Source organism: Aegilops tauschii, chromosome 2, assembly GCF_002575655.3.
Source record: "Aegilops tauschii subsp. strangulata cultivar AL8/78 chromosome 2, Aet v6.0, whole genome shotgun sequence".
Classification (NCBI taxonomy): domain Eukaryota; kingdom Viridiplantae; phylum Streptophyta; class Magnoliopsida; order Poales; family Poaceae; genus Aegilops; species Aegilops tauschii.
In genome coordinates this window covers 202315624-202329991 of record NC_053036.3, presented here as the reverse complement: position 1 = coordinate 202329991, position 14368 = coordinate 202315624, and positions in this window count along the sequence as shown.

Here is a 14368-nt window from a genome sequence, read left to right as displayed (position 1 = left end):
CATATATTGTAGCAAAGAAGACAAAACATCTTGAAGATAGCAAGACAACCCCAAAGTCTTGTCTTGATGCAGTGTTCAAGTTACTTGAGACTAACAGTCAGACAAGCTCACAGAATTCATTGTCTGAATCAGTTCGTCTTCTTTAGTCCCAAGTTCTAGCAGAAAGGCATTCTGCAACTCAACTTCGACTTGAAGTCCTATCTCTAAGAAAGATTGTGGAGAACACCAATGAGAACCTCATCGCTAAACAGCTACACCTGGAAGCTATGACCGACATGCTAGGCCGGTCTCACAACCTTGCTCAGCAGCTTGCGCAACAGTTCCCCCGCAAGGCTAACCTTTCTTGAACTGTCTTGGAAGTGGTCTCGGTTCAGTATTATTTTGTTACGCTGCAATGGTGCCCAGTTTTTGTAATCTGCTTCTTCGTTGCGCTTTATGATCACTCGTGGCGAACTTCGATGCCCAGTGGATGTAATATACCTTAAATCCTTTGTTGTATAGTGTAGGTTTATTCTTAGTTACTATGACGTAATTTCTTTATTGTATAGAGTAGGTTTGTTCTTAATTCCTACTAGTTACTGCCATCATTCGCTATCTGAAAAAAATCAGATGTAGTCGACCGGACCGAAACATTCGACTCTAACGGGCCAGGTTTTTAGCGGGCCACAATTGGGCCGGCCTGCGTCTTTCTTGGGCCCGAATGATTGGGGCCTTCACACATTGCGCCAGGCCCAAACTTACACCGGCCTATATTTTAGTTGGGCCTTTTGTCGACCCAGCGCTTAGTTTGGCCCAGGTAGCGTTGGGCCATTAACAGGCTGAATATTGTACTGGCCTGTTACGGCCGAGATGAAACCACGGGCCTTTAGCAGGCCAAAATGCATGTTGGGCCTCAATTTTCACTAGTCGTCGACGGGCCTTCAGCAGGCCGAAATGTAGACCGGGCCGTTTTGGGCCCAGTTAGCTCACGGGCCGTTACCAGGCCGAAACGTATCTCGGGCCTTAGTTGGCCCACTGATATCATGGGCCTTTAAGAGGCCGAAAGCTTAGCACAGGCATCAACGGGCCGAATTACGCGACAGGCCTTTAACAGGCCCAAAGTCACGTTGGGCTTAACTGTTGCCACCTTTAGCACGGGCCGTTAGTGGGCCCGATGTCCCGTCAGACCATATATGGCCCATGGGCAGCACGGGCCATTCCCAGGCCGAAAGTCACACCGGGCTGAAATGGGCCCATGTCTACATCAGGCCACTAACAGGCCGAAAGTCACTGGGTTGTAGTTGGGCCCAAATATTGGGCGAACATATAACGGGCCAGATCTGGCTTCGGGCCACAAATGGGCCCAAATATTGGGCGAACAATTAACGGGCCAGATCTGGCTTTGGGCCGTAAATGGGCCCAAATATTGGGCGAACAATTAACGGGCCAGATCTGGCTTCGGGCCGTAAATGGGCCTTTATTAAGCAGGCCGTTCTTGGGCTGGCCCACTAGTACCTGATTAAGTTCTATGGGCCTTTGACTGGGCCGGCCTTTTTAACCTATATGGGCCTCTATTGGGCCCAGCCATGTGTCGACATATCATAGGCATGTCTCCTCCAATGGACGGGCGACATCTGGCCCACTGACGAGCTGACAGGTGTTCCCTTCGGCCAATCAGAATTTTACACGTGGAAATTTCCCATTGGTCAGGGCTAGTAACGGGTTATCGGATCCAAAATCAGACCCGATAGCTCAACGGCGTTCCGTTACGGTGGATGCCACGTGTCGGTCACCCTTGACGAAAGCACTTCTGTGACGCGCGATTTATCGTCATGGAAGTGGACACTTCCGTGATGATAATTTTGGTAATGTCATGGAACACTTCTACGACAGCACAGGTATGACTATCTTGATTCTATCATAAATTTGTCATGGATGTACATGCATGACCAAAAACGCGACCTACTGTGACAAACACATATCATCACGGATGTGTATTTTTTTTGTAGTGGCACTTGATCGTTTAGTATATTGCTATTGCTTTCTTCATGACTTATACATATTCCTATGACTATGAGATTATGCAACTACCGAATACCGGAGGAACACTTTGTGTGCTACCAAACGTCACAACGTAACTGGGTGATTATAAAGGTGCTCTAACGGTGTCTCCGATGGTACTTGTTGAGTTGGCATAGATCGAGATTAGGATTTGTCACTCCAATTGTCGGAGAGGTATCTCTGGGCCCTCTCGGTATTGCACATCACTATAAGCCTTGCAAGCAATGTGACTAATGAGTTAGTTGCGGGATGATGCATTACGGAACGAGTAAAGAGACTTGCCGGTAATGAGATTGAACTAGGTATTGAGATACCGACGATCGAACCTCGGGCAAGTAACATACCGATGACAAAGGGAACAATGTATGTTGTTATCCGGTTTGACCGATAAAGATCTTCGTAGAATATGTAGGAACCAATATGAGCATCCAGTTTCCGCTATTGGTTATTGACCGGAGATGAGTCTCGGTCATGTCTACATAGTTCTGGAACCCGTAGGGTCCGCACGCTTAACGTTCGGTGACGATCAGTATTATGAGTTTATGTGTTTTGATGTACCGAAGGTAGTTCGGAGTCCCGGATATGATCACGGACATGACGAGGAGTCTTGAAATGGTCGAGACATAAAGATCGATATATTGGAAGCCTATGTTTGGACATCGGAATGGTTCCGGAAGAGTTCGGGCATTTACCGGAGTACCGGGAGGTTACCGGAACCCCCCGGGGAGTATATGGGCGTTATTGGGCCTTAGTGGAATAGAGGAGAGGAAGGGAAAAGGTGGAGGGCGCGCCCCCTAGCCCAATCCGAATTGGGTGGGGGGCCGGACCCCCTTCCTTCCCTCTCTCCTCCCCTTCCTTCTCTCCTACTCCTACTACTTGGAAGGGGGGAATCCTACTCCCGGTGGGAGTAGGACTCTCCAGGGCGCGCCATAGTAGAGGGCCAGCCCTCCCCCTCCTCCACTCCTTTATATATGGGGGAGGGGGGCACCCCATAGACACACAAGTTGATCATTGATCTCTTAGCCGTGTGCGGCGCCCCCCTCCACCATAATCCACCCCGGTCATATCGTTGCAGTGCTTAGGCGAAGCCCTGCGCCGGTAGCTTCATCATCACCGTCATCACACCGTCGTGCTGACGAAGCTCTCCCTCGACACTCAGCTGGATCAAGAGTTCGTGGGATGTCACTGAGCTGAACGTGTGCAGATCATGGAGGTGCCGTAATTTCGGTACTAGGATCGGTCGGATCGTGAAGACGTACGGCTACATCAACCACGTTGTCATAACGCTTCCGCTTATGGTCTACGAGGGTACGTGGACTACACTCTCCCCTCTCGTTGCTATGCATCACCATGATCTTGCGTGTGCATAGGAAATTTTTGAAATTACTGTGTTTCCCAACACAAAGAACTACTCACGCGTCATCGGAGAGGCACCAATGGACATGATGAACCCCTCCGTGATGGTGTCTAGCTTGGATATAGTGTTTCTGGAACTTGCGACGACTGGAATTGATTTTCGTCGACTCCCCTAGGGTTTCTGGTATATCGGGGAATCTATAGAGCAAAGAGGCGGTTCGGGAGGCACCTGAGGTGGGCACAACCCACCAGGGCGCGCATGGGCCTCCAGGCGCTCTCTGGAGGGTTGTGCTCCCCTTATAGCACCCCCAGGCGCTTCTCCGGCCCACTTGATGTCTTCTGGTCCAAAAAAATCCACAAAAAGTTTCGTTGCGTTTGGACTCCGTTTGGTATTGATTTCCCGCGATGTAAAAGACATGCAGAAAACAGCAACTGACACTATGTCAATAGGTTAGTACCAAAAAATGATATAAAATGACTATAAAATGATTATAAAACATCCAAGAATGATAATATAACAGCATGAAACAATAAAAAATTATAGATACGTTGGAGACGTATCAGCATCCCCAAGCTTAATTTCTGCTCGTCCTCGAGTAGGTAAATGATAAAAACAAATTTTTGATGTGGAATGCTGCCTAACAAGTTATCTCATATTCTTTTCTTTGTGGCATGGACATTTGTACTTTTATATTGTTCAAAGCAATAGTCTAGTTTTGACACGATAACTTAAATACTCAAGCATACCAACAAGCAACCATGTCTTTCAAAATATCAACCCTAAAATAAGTTATCCCTAGCCCACCATGCTCAATTATTGATCCATTCATGAAACACACTCGCATATTAGCTACACACAATGCTCAAGTACGATCATAGTGCCCCCTAGTTGGTGCTTTATAAGAGAAGATGGAGACTCAAATTAAAAATTAAAAATTGCATAAAGTAAAATAAAGGCCCTTCGCAGAGGGAAGGAGGGATTTGTAGAGGTGCCAGAGCTCAAAGAGAAAAACATTTCCCACCAATGAAAACGACTTAGAGTTCCCCACACTTTCCATGCTAGATATATCGTAGGCGGTTCCCAAACAAAGAATAAAGTTTATTCCCTTTTCCGCCATACGTTCACTTTCCATGATTAACCGTATCCACGGGTGCCTTCCATACCAACATATTGCAAGGAATTTATTATTTGACAAAATAAAGTAAATTCATTTTTCATTTCGGGACTAGGCATCCCTAATACCTTTGCCTTACTCTCGTGCGAAAAGTGAATAAACACTCATCGTGAGAATAACACATCTGTCATGGAAAATATCGGCCACCCCTCACCGCCTCGCGAGCGGTATGAGCACACAAAAGGGAAATTTATTTTGAAAATTAGAGACGGCACATACAAATTTGCTTAGAATGGCAAAAGAATACCACATATAGGTAGGTATGGTGGACTCATGTGGAAAAACTGGTTTAAAGGATTTTGGATGCACAAGTAGTGATCATACTTAGTGCAAAATGAAAGCTAGCAAAAGATTGAGAAGCGACCAACCTAGAAACGAATAATCTCATAAGCGAGCATTGAGCATAATTAACACCGAATAATGCACCACAAGTAGGATGTAATTTCATTGCACAACTATTGACTTTCGTGCTTGCATAGGGAATCACAAACCTTAACACCAATATTCTTACTAAAGCATAATTACTCATCAACATGACTCACATATAACATCATCATATCTCAAAACTATTACAAGGAATCAAGTTTATTTTGTCCAATGATATTCATGAAAGTTTTTATTATATCCTTCTTGGATATCTATCACTTTGGAACTTATTTTCATGTGTTGCTTTTGATAAGCTCAAACAAATATAAGTGAAGATCATGAGCATAATATTTCTTTCTCTCAAATTAATTTAAGTGAAGCAAGAGAGAATTTCTTGAAAATTTTACGAACTCTCAAATAAATCTAAGTGAATCATGAGAGCATTTCTTCATAAATACTAAAGCACACCGTGCTCAAAAATATATAAGTGAAGCACTAGAGCAATTCCATAGCTCATAAAGATTTAAGTGAAGCATAGAGAGCAATTCTAACAAGTCATGGCATAATTTTGGCTCTCTCAAACAAGTGTGTCCAGCAAGTATTCAAGACATAAAACAAGAAGCAAAACAAGAAAAGACTCATATCATACAAGACGCTCCAAGCAAAACTCATAGTATGTGACGAATAAAAATATAGCTTCGAGTAAAATACGATGGTCGTTAGAAGAAAGAGGGAATGCCACTCGGGGCATCCCCAAGCTTAGTTGCTTGCTTCTATTTGGATAATAGCTTGGGATGCCATGGGCATCCCCAAGCTCAGGCTCTTCTTACTCCTTATTCCTTCTTCCATCGTAACATCACCCAAAACTTGAAAACTTCAATCACAGAAAACTCAACAAAACCTTCGTGAGATCTGTTAGTATAAGAAAACAAATCAGTACTATAAGTACTGTTGCAAACCAATTAATATTTTATTCTTGAATTATATCTACTGTATTTCAACTTTTCTATGGAAAAACTCATCGATGAAAACCATAGAATCATCAAAACAAGCACACAACGCAAAGAAAACAGAATCTATCAAAAACAGAACAGTTTGTAGCAATCTGGATATTTCGAATACTTCTGTAACTCAAACAATTCTGATATATTAGGATAACCTGAGCAATTTGTATATTAATCTTCTTAAAAAATAATTAGTATTTTATCACGCTTCTGTTAAAAATGAGAATTATTTTCGTGAGCGCGAAGTTTCTGTTTTTCAGCAAGATCAAACAACTGTCACCCAAGAAGATCCTAAAGGCTTTCCTTGGTACAAACACTAACTAAAACACAAAAAACACAATCATAATAGTAGCATAATTGTGCAAACACTCGAGAATAGAAAGCAAAAGACAAAAATAAATTTTATTCATTGGGTTGCCTCCCAACAAGCACTATTGTTTCACGCCCCTAGCTAGGCATAAATCAAGGATCTAAGTTTTTTCATCTTTGTTTCTAGATCCATAAGATGCCCTCATGATTGATTCATATGGTGGCCTAATTCTTGTTCTAGGGAAGTGTTCCATACCCTTCCTTAGTGGAAATTGAAATTTAATATTGCCTTCTTTCATATCAATCACGACACCAATAGTGCGTAAAAACGGTCTACCAAGAATAATTGGACAATACGGATTGCAATCAATATCAAGAACAATAAAATCTATGGGCACATAATTCCTATTTGCAAGAATAAGAACATCATTAATTCTTCCCATAGGCTTTTTAATAGTAGAATCCGCCAAGTGAAAAATTAAAGAACATTCTTCAATATCGGTAAGACCAAGCACATCACATAAATATTTCGGAATTGTAGAAACACTAGAACCCAACTCACATAAAGCAAAACACTCATAATTTTTAATCATGACTTTGATAGTAGGTTCCCACTCATCATGTAATTTTCTTGGAATTGAAACTTCTAATTCCAACTTTTCTTCTAAAGCTTTCATCATAGCATCAACAATATGTTTAGTAAAAGCTTTATTTGTTCATAAGCATGGGGTGAATTTATCATGGATTGCAACAAAGAAATACAATCAATCAAAGAGCAACTATCATAATTAAAGTCTTTGTAATCCAAAAGAGTGGGCACATCACTAGTTAAAGTCTTGACCTCTTCAAACCCACTTTTGTCAATTTTCTCAACAAGATTTTCACCCTCCGAATTATCGGGACGCCTTCTAGCTAAAGTTGACTCTTCTCCAGTCCCTTTTTAATAAATTTTAATTTTACTAAACAAGGAATCAATATAAGAAACACCAATCATTTTAAGATCTTCATCACTTTTGTGAAAGCAATCACTAGAAAACGCTTTTTTCTAAAAGTTCTCTTCTAGCTCTAAGCATAGCGGTTCTTTTCTTACTTTCATCCATAGAATCATAAAGAGCTTTAATTGATTCCTCAACCTTAGGCACAAAAGTTTTCATCTTGAGATTTTCTACATCACGAGAAATTCTATCAACACTTCTAGACAAATCATCAAGCTTATTCAACTTTTCTTCCATTGTAGCATTGAAAACTTTTTGAGTGTTGATAAATTATTTAATATTATTTTCAAAATCAGAGGTGTTCGTATTATTATTATAAGAAGGATTTCCATAGGAATTACCATAATTATTAGAGGAATTACTAGGAAAAGGCCTAGGATTAAAATTACCTCTATAAGCATTGTTATTGAAATTGTTTCGCGAGATAAAATTCACATCTACGGCATCACTATTTTTCTCAATCAAAGTAGACAAAGGCATATCATTTAAATCAATAGGAGTTCTTCTACTAGCAACCAATTTCATAAGAGCATCGACTTTTTCACTCAAAGAAGAAATTTCTTCAACCGAATTAACTTTTTTTACCAGTAGGAGCTCTTTCGGTATGCCATTGTGAATAATTTTCCATGATATTATCAAGAAATTTGGTGGCTTCACCCAAAGTAATTTCCATAAAAGTACCACCCGCGGTGGAATCTAAAAGATTAGGAGAAACAAAATTCAACCCCGCATAAAAGTTTTGTATGATCATCCAAAGATTTAACCCATGAGTTGGTTAATTCCTTAGCATCATTTTCATCCCTTCCCAAGATTGCGCAACATGCTCATGTTCAAGTTGCTTGAAATTCATGATCTGGGTTCTAAGGGAAATAATTTTTGCGGGCGGAAAATACTTAGTGATAAAAGCATCTTTGCACTTATTCCAAGAATCGATACTATTGCGAGGCAAAGAAGAAAACCAAATTTTTGCGTGATCTCACAAAGAAAACGGAAATAATTTCATCTTCACAACATCATTGTTCACATATTTTTTGTTTTGCATATCACATAATTCCATGAATCTGTTAAGATGGGACGCGGCATCCTCATTAGGAGTACCGGAAAATTGATCTTTCATAACAAGATTCAGCACAACAGTATTAATATCACAAGACTCTGCACTAGTGGCGGGAGCAATCGGAGTGCCAATAAAATCATTGTTGTAGGTATTTGAGAAATCACACAACTTGGTGTTCTCTTGAGTCATTGTGACTACACAACAAGATTGCACTCAAAAACAGATCCGATAAGGAAACGTCGAACGAAAAAGTGGGCGAATAAAATGACAAATTTTTGTGAAGTGGGGGAGAGGAAAACGAGAGGCAAATGGCAAATAATGTAATTGCGAGGAGATGAGATTTGTGATTAGGAACCTGGTAGATGTTGATGATGTGTCCCCGGCAACGGCGCCAGAAATTCCTTTCGATGTCTGCTAGACTACGTCGGTATTTCCCCAAAGAGGAAGGGATGATGAAGCACGACGACGGTAGGTATTTCCCTCAGTGATGAGAACAAGGTTATCGAACCAGTAGGAGAACCAAGCAACACTACGTAAACAACACCTGCACACAAATAACAAATACTCGCAACCCGACGTGTTAAAGGGGTTGTCAATCCCTTTCGGGTAATGGCGCCAGAAATTGGCAAACAGACGTGAGAGAGTTGTAAATATTTTGATAGATCGAACGCCAAATAAAATAAAGTGTAGCAAGGTATTTTTGTATTTTTGGTTTAATAGATCTGGAAATAAAATCAAAGGAAAATAGATGGCAAAGGCAAATATTATAAAGAAGAGACCCGGGGGCCATAGATTTCACTAGTGGCTTCTCTCGAGAAAAATAGCAAACGGTGGGTAAACGAATTACTGTTGGGAAATTGATAGAACTTCAAATAATCATGAGGATATCCAGGCAATGATCATTATATAGGCATCACGTCCAAGATTAGTAGACCGACTCCTGCCTGCATCTACTACTATTACTCCGCACATCGACCGCTATCCAGCATGCATCTAGTGTATTAAGTTCATGGAGAAACAGAATAATGCAGAATGATGACATGATGTAGACAAGATCTATGTATGTAGAAATAGAACCTATCTTGTTATCCTTAATAGCAACGATACATACGTGTCGGTTCCCCTTCTGTCACTAGGATCAAGCACCGTAAGATCGAACCCATCACAAAACACCTCTTCCCATTGCAAGATAAATAGATCAAGTTGGCCAAACAAAACCCAAATATCGAAGAAAAAATACGAGGCTATAAGCAATCATGCATATAAGAGATCAAAGAAGACTCAAAGAACTTTCATGGATAAAAAGATAGATTTGATCATAAACTCAAAGTTCATCCGATCCAAACAAACACACCGCAAAAAGAGTTACATCATATGGATCTCCAAGTGACCATTGTATTGAGAATCAAACGAGAGAGAGGAAGCCATCTAGCTACTAACTATGGACCCGTAGGTCTACAAAGAACTACTCATGCATCATCGGAGAGGCACCAATGGACATGATGAACCCCTCCGTGATGGTGTCTAGATTGGATCTGGTGTTTCTGGAACTTGCAGCGGCTGGAATTGATTTTCGTCGACTCCCCTAGGGTTTCTGGAATATTGGGGTATTTATAGAGCAAAGAGGCGGTTCGGGAGGCACCCGAGGTGGGCACAACCCACCAGGGCGCGCCTGGAGACCCAGGCGCGCCCTGGAGTAAACCCGGGCATGGGAAGCCCGGCCCGACGTCCCGGCTCGAGCCCGACCCGAAAAACCCGGGCTGGGCCGGGTCGGGCTTGACATTTGGGCCGGGCTCGGGATTTCTTTCGCAGCCCGAAAGATAGTTCGGGTCGGGCTCAGGCTTCAATTTTTCTGTATTTCGGGCCGGGCTTTCGGGCTTCGGGCGGGGCTTGCACGTGCGCGTACTAAAAACAGCATTCAGGCCGGGCTTTCGAACTTTGGGCTTGATTTTGGGCCGGGCTCGGGCTTGAAACAGGGAGTATTTCGGGCTTCGGGCCAGGATCGGGCTTGAGAAATGAAGGTCGGGCTTTTACAAGCCCGGCCCGAAACTCGGCCCGGCCCGACGTTTGCCCGGGTTTACCCTGGAGGGTTTTGCTCCCCTCGGAGCACTCCCAGGCGTTTCTCCGGCCCACTGGATATTTCTGGTCCAAAAAAAATCCACAAAAAGTTTCACTGCGTTTGGACTCCGTTTGGTATTGATTTCCTGCGATGTAAAAAACATGCAGAAAATAGCAACTAGCACTTGGCACTATGCCAATACGTTAGTACCAAAAAAATGATATAAAGTGACTATAAAATGATTATAAAATATCCAAGAATGATAATATAACAGCATGGAACAATCAAAAATTACAGATACGTTGGAGACGTATCAGGTATCCTACTAGAACATGGAGCACCAAGAAGTTGTGGGAGATGATGACTGCTTGTGTGATCATGCACAATATGACTGTAGAGGATGAGAGCCCGGAACGTATCTATGAACAACAGTTTGAGTTTCAGGGTGACAATGTTGTGCCTGAGCATGGAAGAGTGGCAACATTTGCACAGTTCATCCAATTTCATCATCAAATGCGTGATTGGAAAGCTCACATTCAGCTGCAAAATAATTTGGTTGGGCATATGTGGGCTCACGTTGGCAACCATTAGATGTATATTTCTTTAAATGTATCCGAGACAATTTAATTTGGCTTGTAAACTATGATATATATTTTTGGCTTGACTTTGTTATATTTGTTTGGTTGTGAAACTCTGTATGGTGTTTGTATTTTGTTTGAGTTATGTTGGGAAACGTTGCATGGAAAACACAAAAATTTCTACGCACACGCAATATCTATCCATGGAGATGCATAGCAACGAGAGGCGAGAGTGTGTCTATGTACCTCATAGACCGTAAGCGGAAGCGTTTAGTAACATGGTTGATGTAGTCGAACTTCTTCATGATCCAACCGATCGAGTACGAAACGTACGTCACCTCTGCGTTCAACACACGTTCAGCTCGGTGACGTCCTCGTCTTCTTGATCCGGCAAGACGGCGAAGTACTGGATGAGTTCCGGCGGCACGACGATGTGGTGATGGTGGTGGTGTGATAACCCACAAGTATAGGGGATCACAACAGTTTTCGAGGGTAGAGTATTCAACCCAAATTTATTGATTCGACACAAGGGGAGCCAAAAAATATTCTCAAGTATTAGCAGTTGAGTTGTCAATTCGACCACACCTGGATAACTTAATATCTGCAGCAAAGTATTTAGTGGCAAAGTAGTATGATAGTAGTGGTAACGCTGGCAAAAGTTACAGTGATAGTATTCTAGTGATTGTAACAGTAGCAACAGAAAAGTAAATAAGCGAAGAACAATATGTGAAAAGCTCGTAGGCATTGGATCGGTGATGGAGAATTATGATGGATGCGATTATTCATGCAACAGTTATAACATAGGGTGACACAGAACTAGCTCCAATTCATCAATGTAATGTAGGCATGTATTCCGAATATAGTCATACGTGCTTATGGAAAAGAACTTGCATGACATCTTTTGTCCTACCCTCCCATGGCAGCGGGGTCCTATTGGAAACTAAGGGATATTAAGGCCTCCTTTTAATAGAGTACCGGACCAAAGCATTAACACATAGTGAATACATGAACTCCTCAAACTATGGTCATCACCGGGAGTGGTCCCGATTATTGTCACTTCGGGGTTGCCGGATCATAACACATAGTAGGTGACAATAGACTTGCAAGATAGGATCAAAAACTCACATATATTCATGAAAACATAATAGGTTCAGATCTAAAATCATGGCACTCGGTCCCTAGTGACAAGCATTAAGCATAGCAAAGTCATAGCAACATCAATCTCAGAACATAGTGGATACTAGGGATCAAACCCTAACAAAACTAACTCGATTACATGATAAGTATCATCCAACCCATCACCGTCCAGCAAGCCTATGATGGAATTACTCACGCACGACAGTGGGCATCATGAAATTGGTGATGGATGATGGTTGATGATGACGATGGCGACGGATCCTCCTCTCCGGAGCCCTGAACGGACTCCAGATCAGCCCTCCCGAGAGAGATTAGGGCTTGGCGGCGGCTCTGTATCGTAAAACGTGATGAATCATTCTCTCTGATTTTTTTCTCCCCGAACGTGAATATATAGAGTTGGAGTTGAGGTCGGTTGAGCACCAGAGGGCCCACGAGGCAGGGGGCGTGCCCAGGGGTAGGCGCGCCTCCCACCCTCGTGGACAGGGTGTGGGCCCCCTGGCCTTGATTCTTTCGCCAGTATTTTTTATTATTTCCAAAAATAATCTCCGTGAAGTTTCAAGTCATTCCTAGAACTTTTGTTTCTGCACAAAAATAACACCATGGCAATTCTGCTGAAAACAGCGTCAGTCCGGGTTAGTTCCATTCAAATCATGCAAGTTAGAGTCCAAAACAAGGGCAAAAGTGTTTGTAAAAGTAGATATGACGGAGACGTATCAACTCCCCCAAGCTTAAACCTTTGCTTGTCCTCAAGCAATTCAGTTGATAAACTGAAAGTGATAAAGAAAAACTTTTACAAACTCTGTTTGCTCTTGTTGTTGTAAATATGTAAAGCCAGCATTCAAGTTTGCAGCAAAGATTATGAACTAACCATATTCATAATAACACTTAAGTCTCATGTTACTCATGTCAATGGCATAATCAACTGGCGAGCAATAATAATGAATCTCGGATGACAACACTTTCTCAAAACAATCATGGTATGATATAACAAGATGGTATCTCGCTAGCCCTTTCTGAGACCGCAAAACATAAATGCGGAGCACCTTTAAAGATCAAGGACTGACTAGACATTTTAATTCATGGTAAAAGAGATCCAATCATAGTCATACCCAATATAAATTAATAGTAATGGATGCAAATGACAGCGGTGCTCTCCAGCTGGTGCTTTTTAATAAGATGGTGATGACTCAACATAAAAGTAAATAGATAGGCCCTTTGTAGAGGGAAGCAGGGATTTGTAGAGGTGCCAGAGCTCGATTTTCGAAATAGAGATGAATAATATTTTGAGTGGCATACTTTCATTGTCAACATAACAACCGAGAGATCTCGATATGTTCCATGCTACACACATTATAGGCAGTTCCCAAACATAATGGTAAAATTTATACTCCCCCACCACCAACAAGCACACTCCACGGCTGGTCCGAAACAACAGGTACCGTCCAACTAACAACAATCCTGGGGGAGTTTTGTTTGCAATTATTTTGATTTGATTTTGCTTAAAGCATGGGACTGGGCATCCCGGTGACCAGCCATTTTCTCGTGAGTGAGGAGCGGAGTCCACTCCTCTTGAGAATAACCCGCCTAGCATGGAAGATACAGTCAGCCTAGTTGATACATGAGCTATTCGAGCATACAAAACAGAATTTCATTTGAAGGTTTGGAGTTTGGCACATACAAATTTACTTGGAATAGCAGGTAGATACCGCATATAGGAAGGTATAGTGGACTCATATGGAATAACTTTGGGGTTTAAGGGATTGGATGCACAAGCAGTATTCCCGCTTAGTACAAGTGAAGGCTGGAAAAAGACTGGGAAGCGACCAACTAGAGAGCAACAACAGTCATGAACATGCATTAAAATTAATAAACATTGAGTGCAAGCATGAGTAGGATATAATCCACCATGAACATAAATATCGTGGAGGCTATGTTGATTTTGTTTCATCTACATGTGTGAACATGTGCCAAGTCAAGTCACTCGAATCATTCAAAGGAGGATACCACCCTACTATACCACATCACAACCATTTGAATAGCATGTTGGCACGCAAGGTAAACCATTATAAAATCTTAGCTAATTAAGCATGACATAAGCAACTATAATCTCTAATTGTCATTGCAAACATGTTTATTCATAATAGGCTGAATCAGGAACGATGAACTAATCATATTTAAAAAACAAGAAAGGTTGAGTTCATACCAGCTTCTCTCATCTCAATCAGTCCATCATATATTGTCATAATTGCCTTTCACTTACACGACCGAACGATGTGAATAATAATAATAGTG